Below are 7,935 nucleotides of genomic sequence, written 5' to 3'. Positions count from 1 at the left end.
GTTTTATCGTTGCTACACTGCACCCTGACTGGCTTGTCTCTTCCCCGCAACCCTTCCATAAGGAGATGTCCAATTGCCTACGGCTGGGCTTTGGGTCTCCACTCTGCACTCCCCCTCATTCACAATGATATGATTTTTTGTTCTAATGATGCCTGATACCTGGTCCCTTCGGCAACTCATGATCGCACAGGCTGGTGTGTTTCTTCCATGTGGGCTTTGTTGCTTCTGAGCTAGATGGCTTCTTGTTTATCTTCAAGCCTTTAAGACCCCAGACGCTGTATCTTTTGATAGCTGGGCACCATCAGTTTTCTTCACCACATTTGCTTATGCACCCATTTGTCTTCAGCAATCATATTGGAGAGGTGAGCACACAGTGATGTGTTTACTTGTTCTTTGATGCCTGATAACTGATCCCTTTGGCACCTCATGATCAAGCAGGCTGGTATGTAAAGCCCCATTTGTGTGTGTGTGTGTGTGTGTGTGTGTGTGTGTGTGTGTACAGGTCAGCTTATAATAAATTTATTTATTATAAGAAATACTCAACAAGAGACAATGCTTTAAAGGCTCAATTAAAGGAATTTATGTGATATGATTAAAGTTTTATCTGGCTACCATTTCATTGTCTTATTTAGGAGATATTTGGGCACTTTATTTATCGATAGATAAATGAGTAAATTCAAGTTCCTACTCTTAGAATCACAACATTGTCTTTGATTATTGGGTTAATGAATTCATCTGTCCTTTGTATAACCTGCCTTTAGGAGTTCTGGTGGTGTTGTGGTTCCTCATTGGGCTGCTACACACAAGATTTAGCACTTTGAAACCACCAGCAGCTCCATGGGCAAGGAAAAGGCTTTCTACTCCATAAAAGGTTCCGTTCTCAAAAATTCACAGGAGCGGTTCAGCACAGTCCTTTAAGTCAGAAAGATTGCATATCAATGCATTTGTCTCTTTTTCTTTCTTTCTTTCTTTCTTTTTTCACAACCTACCTGAAACACAAGAGTTCAACCTTTGTGGAAGTTACATAATCTCCTGTCAACTTGAGTGAAGAGGTGGAGTTTAGCCTATCAATCAGATCAAGCCAATGAGACCTCTGTGTGGACATGGCCATCTACTGAGGCTTCTGAGAAGTCCTGTCTCCCTCCCTAGAGGCCAAACACCCACTTCTCTCTGCTTCGCATTCTGTTGGCAAGCCACACGAAGCTATGCTGATGGCAGCCAGAGCCCTTGAACTGGAGGAGCCACATGGAGAGCCATGCCAGCACGGAGATGCTTCCACAAGACTTTTCACCCCCTGGCCTATGATCTTCCTGCTTTCAACATCATTGCCTGTGCTGTGTGAGTCTGTAGAAGAATTTATGGACTAGTATTGGACATATGGGTTAATATCAGAGTTATAGGCTAAAATCGAACTTATGGACTTGATCTGGCCTGGACCAGGATGTTTTCTTAATGTACAATTACTCTTGGATATAATAAAACTCTCTCTTACACACATATGAGAGTCTCTGGATTTGTTTCTCTAGTCAAACCAGACTAACTCAACCTTTCTTTAAAGTAAGATTCCAAGATCAAACTAAGTCACATGGTTTTGAAAAATAAAACTAAGATTATATCTTTAAAATCCTTGATCACATATTTTAAAGTATGTTTTCCATCGACTAGTGCTTAACTCTTTGAAATTTAACTATTTGAAACTTCATAAAAAGTTACAAGGATTTTTTTCTAAAAAATATGGTTTAGTACGTTATAGATTACATGAAACAAGTCATCAAAACTAGAGAAGTTCCTGATTCTCTTTTGATCTAAAGGTTTGTATGTTCTTATGATTTTGCCTAATATGAAACAACAAATTTATGATACTACTAAGATTATCTCATACATATTGCCAATTTGTTATTACTTTCATGTGTATCGCTTTTGTCTTACACACTTCCAGATTCTGTAACTAATAGATGTCCCTTAGTGAATGAATGTTAAATTATCTCTGTTTGCCTAACCCAAATGTTTTTTTCCTGTTTTTTGTTTTCAGACTTAATTAAATTTTTTAAAGTTTTAAAGAATTTATAGGCTCTACTTTTAAATCCATTAATTTATGAAACAATTTCCTTCTGTAGTTCTGTAATACATATTGGTCTTGTAACGATTTATAGAAAGGTATTGCCTATCTACAAAAACATAGTTTTGATTATTGTCTGAAACACCCTCCATATTTTATGTCTGCACATGTACAAGAAAATTTAACTTCTCAAATATTTTATATTCAGCAATTTTTCCTCCGGTGAATCTTGAAGGTTTTTTGGAAACCAAGCTTCCCTCTGGATCAGCACTTCCCGAAGTGGGTGATGCCGCCCTCTGGAGGACAGTGCTGGAACAATCCAGGGAGGCTGACCCAAACCTTGTCCTGGGTTAGGGGCTAATGTACAGACGTTTGTTGCTGCCAGAGGGGCGCCGAGTTATTATTTTCTAAAAAGGGAGTGTTGTGCCAAGCGAGTTTGGGAGTCTATGCTCTAGACCCACAGCCATGTCCAGCCCAGAATCAGGCCCCAACCTGTGCCTGAACTGTTCACTGTGACTCTGGTCTAAGCAAACCCACAAGTCTCCTAGTGTCAGAAGGAGGCAGTGGTGGGAGACAGGGGTGCAGCTCTGCCCAGGGCCCCCACTGTCACTCCTGAGTGTGCAGGACACTGCGGTAGACCAAAATGTCTGCAGTCAGTGACCATGGGCAGATATCCTCTTTGGGCAGCAAGAGCAGTTTGCCATCCTCCAGCCGGCTCAAGAGGCCAGCTGTCCCCAGCATCACACCACCCCATGTGCCGTGAATGTTGACTGTGGAAACAGCCATAAGGAGAATGGTCACCAGGACCACCAGCACTGGTGCCTGGCCAGCCACAGATTGGCCCTCAGCACTGAAGTGGTAACCAGCCACCGCCAGCATCATGCCCCCTGCCAGCAGCAGATTGGCCTAAGAGAGGTCTCCATTCACCCAGTGAAAATCGAAGGCAGGCTGATTACGGTGTCCAGGCTCTAGGGAGGCCGTCTTCATCTGTGCCCAGGCCTGGGGCGAGCATGGCGGTGGCGGCCAAAGCTTGGAGCAAGAAGTCAGCCTCAGCCCCCTCCTCTTGCCTGGGCTATGCGCACCACTGTGTGCAGAGACGCCATACCAAGCACCCGGTGGGAGAGGGCTGTACCCTGACTCAGACTCGGGGTCCTGGTGGTAGGGAGTTTGAGGAGAAGCCTGGGAAGGGGATCCTCAACTTTGCAGAGAGAGCACAGATGCCGGCAACTCTCCTGCAGAACCCCAAGTCTAAGTGTGGGTGGGGTCGACCCTTAACTTTCCTGGGTCCTGAGGCCAGGAGGAGGGGTGGGAGCAGCACAGTGGGAAAGAAGACTCTAATTAGGCCTGAAAACCATAGGGAAGCAGTGGGGGTATGAAGGGTGCTGGGGAATGCGTTGGAGCCTGAATGGGCATTAGCCAGGGGAGGTGGGTGATGAGGACAGAGGTGGGAAAAGGGATTGCAGGGGTGTGCCTCCTTCGGCCAGGCCAGGTGCAGGCTGGTTCTCTGGACCGGGCCTCTGGGGTGTCAGCTGGCCTGGCCATGCAGTTCCCTGGCTCTGGATGAAGCTACTATCAGGAGACCAGACCTACTTGGCCTTAGCTGAGTACTCCAGGTCCCAGCTGCTGGCCTGAGAGCAAGGCCAAGGCCTATATTCAACATTTTTTAAAAGTACTTCCCCCCTACACTGTATATGGCCTTTATAAAGGACTTGGCTTAAACTGTCAAATAAGAGAGTTGTTTTAATGTACTAGGATAACGTTACTGTCTTTTAGCATCGTTTTCACATAAAACACTTTGAACCAGCATTCAAACTGACTTACTGTCATGTGTCTGCATTTAGGAAAGATTACATCTATTTTCCTCGGGGGGGGGGAGGGGTGGGATCCCAAAACATATCTTTCAGATGCCTAAAGGCAATGTTAAAAAAACTAACAAAAACCACATCTTCATGAAGTATTGACTGGAGCTATTTACTATGACATGGGCATAAGATGGTTGAGTCCTTAGGGCTTTACTTGCTGAAATAGCACTTTTATGTAAATTTTAAAAATTTTAACATTGGTTACATTTTTAGCTAAAATGCTTGACAGAACGCCTAAATTTTGTCTGGTGCTCCCTGCAGGGGATGAGCAGGCTGAACATATTTGGGCCACATTTGAGATGAATTATTGCCCCAACCCTGCAAGGTTTTGCCATGTTGCTGATGCTGTAATTGTGTCTTTAGAAGTCCACTCCTCTCAAGTCAGCTGTTTCCGGCTGATGGGGAACATTGGAAGACTGGTGGATTCCATGAGCATGGGCCCATTTCCACATTTCATTTGGAGATGATGCTGTGGTAGATGCTATGCACGTAGATAAGGCCTTCTGTGAGTCATGAATGCAATGGAATAGGGCAAGATAACCTTGTATGACAACTAGGTTCACCTGGTGTGAGGCTCAGGCATGCTGACAGTTGTCATCAAAATCGATTGATTCCTTCGGAATCCCTGGTTTCCTCGGCACAGTGCAATGCATTAATGCCACCAGGTAGGCACATAGCATTCCCCTAAAGTACTTGTGGACATTGCTACCACGGTAACACCCCGGGTGTTTGCTGAGTTGTTAGGAATAAGCCGCCTTGAACTGATGTCTGGAGCTCAGTTCACTACTCCTCCTCCAGATCGTGGTTCTAGGAAGTTAGGTTTCTTCTCTGACGTGCAAGACCAAAGCAAATGGATCCCAGATCAGGAACACGAATGACCAGTGTTCCTGGGTAAACAGCAAACGCTTGTGAGCAAATACAGTAAGTTACATCAAATGTTCAGTATACTTGCTCAACTCTTCTCCGTCTGTTTGAAGGCCAACTAATCGTGCTCACGTTTTGAATTCTTTCAGACACTCACTGAGAGAGTATGTCCGTTATCTGTAGAATGAGAAAATAACTTTTTCATGATGGGATTGAATAGGCCCCTCCAAAACAATTATGTTGGACTGTATATGTTCATCTAGCCTTGTTTGAAATTGGGTTTCTGTGGTAGTTACATGATTGGTTGTCAACTTGAGGCTTACAAGTGAAGGGGTGGAGTTCACCTGTCCATCAGGTCACAGCTTGATGACCTCGTTTGGAGGTGCTAAGGAGATAGATAGCTCGCTGGAAGCAGGACACCAGCTCACTCCGAGAAACATTTCTTACGAGAAGCCAAATGAAGCACCCCTGATGCAGCCAGAGCCTGGGAGCTGGAGGAGCCACGTGGAGACCCCTGCTGGTGCTGAGATGCTTACAACGCCACTGGATCCACAAGACTTCTCCCCCACTGGGCTGTGATCTTCCTGCATTCGGCATCATTGCATGTGTTTTGTGGGTCTGAAGAGGACTTTATAGATTGGTATCAGACATATGGGCTAATATCAGACCAATGGACTTGATCTGGACTGGCCTGGGACATTTTCTCAACATTAATCGCGCTTGTATATAAAGCTCTTTCTTATACGCATATGAGTGACTCTGAATTTGCTTCCCTAGTCTACCCAGACTAACACAGTTTCTTTTTATGTAAATGAGATTTTGCTATAGTCAAGTCAGACCTAAACCTAATCATTTCTGAATGATGTTTTCTACAAAGATAAAAATATCCAGAGAGATACACAAACAGTGGGAAGACATGCCAAGTGGGGACTGGTTTACAATCAAGGGGATGCAAACGAATCCTGACAGACCCAGGAAACTAGGGGACAGGCGCACATGAATAATTGACGTGAATGAGACCCTCACGCACACATTTAACCTCCAGAATTGTAATACACGCAAGAAAATTCCTCTTCTTGGATTCCACTCACTTGTGGTGTTTCTCATTTTGTTTTTGTTTTGACCTTGAGTAATTAAAACAGGTGCTTTCTCCCAGAATAGTTGAGCATAGTTGCTGCTTGTGACACACCCTGAGTTCTCAAGTTAGAAACTGCTCTCTCCTCTTTGAAGCCAACCTGAGAGCTGAGCCACAGAGCACAGGCCCCCACATCAGCTCAGGTCTTACACACCAAAGGACTTACAGCATCAGTTTCTCAGCATGAACAGTGGCCAGAGGGGCAGTCCAGTGTCTCGCTTTACAGTCTCTGAGACAGTAGTATCAACCCTCATGATATGCACTATGAATAATCAAGGTAGAAATAGCCCAAATCAAACCAATTTCAAGGAAACAGAACTGTGCTTGCTTTTTGTGCACTTGAATTCGTGGGTGGAAGGTCGGGTGCCCGCTCTAAGGAAAAATTTCAAGCACAATGGATTCATTAGTCCACCACATGGTGGAGTTTCTCTCAGTGGACCCAGGCTGGATGAATGCCAATGGAGATCTGTATTCTGTTTTAGTCACAAATTCGTCCTGGAGCATTTTTTCTTTTGAAAATCTGAGAAATTTTCTCACAGATTGATAGAGATCCCTTTTCCAATGATAATTTTGTATCCATTGTCATACCACAGCACATTCTATGCTTTGAATTGGCCTTCAGTATTTCCATTAAGCCTTGACAATCTATAAATGTGTAAATGAATCCTACTCCAAGATTTTCTTTTTCCTGGAACTATGGAAGCACAGAAAGAGGGCTTGAATTGTTAATAGTGGCAGGTGGTACTGAGAAACAAGAAAGAGAGAGGTACCTGAGACGCTTCGGGACACCTGCATCGGGTACTAAGGATCATCCTGCCCACAGAATCACAACTGTTATTTCTAATGTGTTCTATGGGAAATGCAAGTCTGCTAGCAGTCAGAAGAGAACCAGAGGTCACAACTGAAGGGTGTTTTAAGACATCTCAGAATAGCTAGGTGTAAGGTGGGAAGCAGATAATTATGGTCCGAAGGCCAGGTCATTCCAATAGATATTTTAATGAGCTATGGCATATGCAATTAGGCCATTTGAGATGTTCCTGGTTCTGGATTTGCTACCATCTTAAATGCAAATGTTGTCCCAAAAATTAAACTCAAGAGAGAGGATGAATAGTAGCAGTGTCCAGGAAATCCAGCCCAGATCAATGCCAGGAGACTTCTGAGATTCCAGCTTTGTGTTACATTAGAAGAGACATCGCTTTCTGGAGGCATTTCTTTCTGGATGGGAAAGTAACAAAGAAGATGAGAGAACAGCACCTGAGGTCTATGCCAGGGCAACAAAGGCAGTTTGAGATCAACATCGAGAGTTCAGCATCTGCCAAGAAACTCTCTTGTATTCAGTTGTTGTGAGGCAGGACCCTTTGTAACTAAAAATGTGAAACATAATAATTCTAGAAGTATCCATCGAGGAATGAGGGGTCACCCACAGTCCTGCTGTTCACACATGACTACAGCTTACAGTTGGGGCCTGGCCCTTCTATTCATGCATACTACATAGCCCTGTGCTATTACTATGAAGGCCTCATGCTCACTCTGATTGTGTAATGATCATATGAATATTCTTTTGTTCTACATTTAAATGCTACCTAAATAGAATTCAATGACTTCATTATATTCTATTGTATCGATGAATGCATATCACATTTCCCAAATTCATAGTAAACTCAGCTGATTCAAAGTTTTCCTTTTGTGGTGGACATTGCAAAGCAAGATTGTAGATTATATGCACAATTTGCCTTCACTCTTGGTTAGTTACTTAGAGTCCTTTTCTAAAAGTTACGTAACAGGGTGAAAGAGAATAACTGCAAGGCTCTTTTTGGATATTGCAAAATGATGTTGCAAGACTGTTAATCAGTTAAACTTCAGAAAAGACGATACCGGATTTCTCCTTTGTTCTGTTGAAGCCTTGCCAGTACCTGATGTTTTTATTGCAAAATAAAGAAAACAGTTGGAAAAATAACATTTAGAATGGGGAAAATGATGCTTTTCTTTTCATTTCTGATTTTGAGTCTCTATAG

The 7,935-nt window shown here is 43.5% G+C and overlaps 1 pseudogene; it reads right to left on the bottom strand.

Moving 5' to 3' along the window:
- Positions 1-2,665: 2,665 nt before the first annotated feature.
- Positions 2,666-4,504, bottom strand: LOC142451690 (transmembrane protein 276 pseudogene; annotated as a pseudogene).
- Positions 4,505-7,935: the final 3,431 nt, after the last annotated feature.

Source organism: Tenrec ecaudatus, chromosome 6, assembly GCF_050624435.1.
Source record: "Tenrec ecaudatus isolate mTenEca1 chromosome 6, mTenEca1.hap1, whole genome shotgun sequence".
Lineage (NCBI taxonomy): Eukaryota > Metazoa > Chordata > Mammalia > Afrosoricida > Tenrecidae > Tenrec > Tenrec ecaudatus.
Note: the sequence above shows the minus strand (reverse complement) of the source record. Positions and strands in the feature narration are given on the sequence as shown.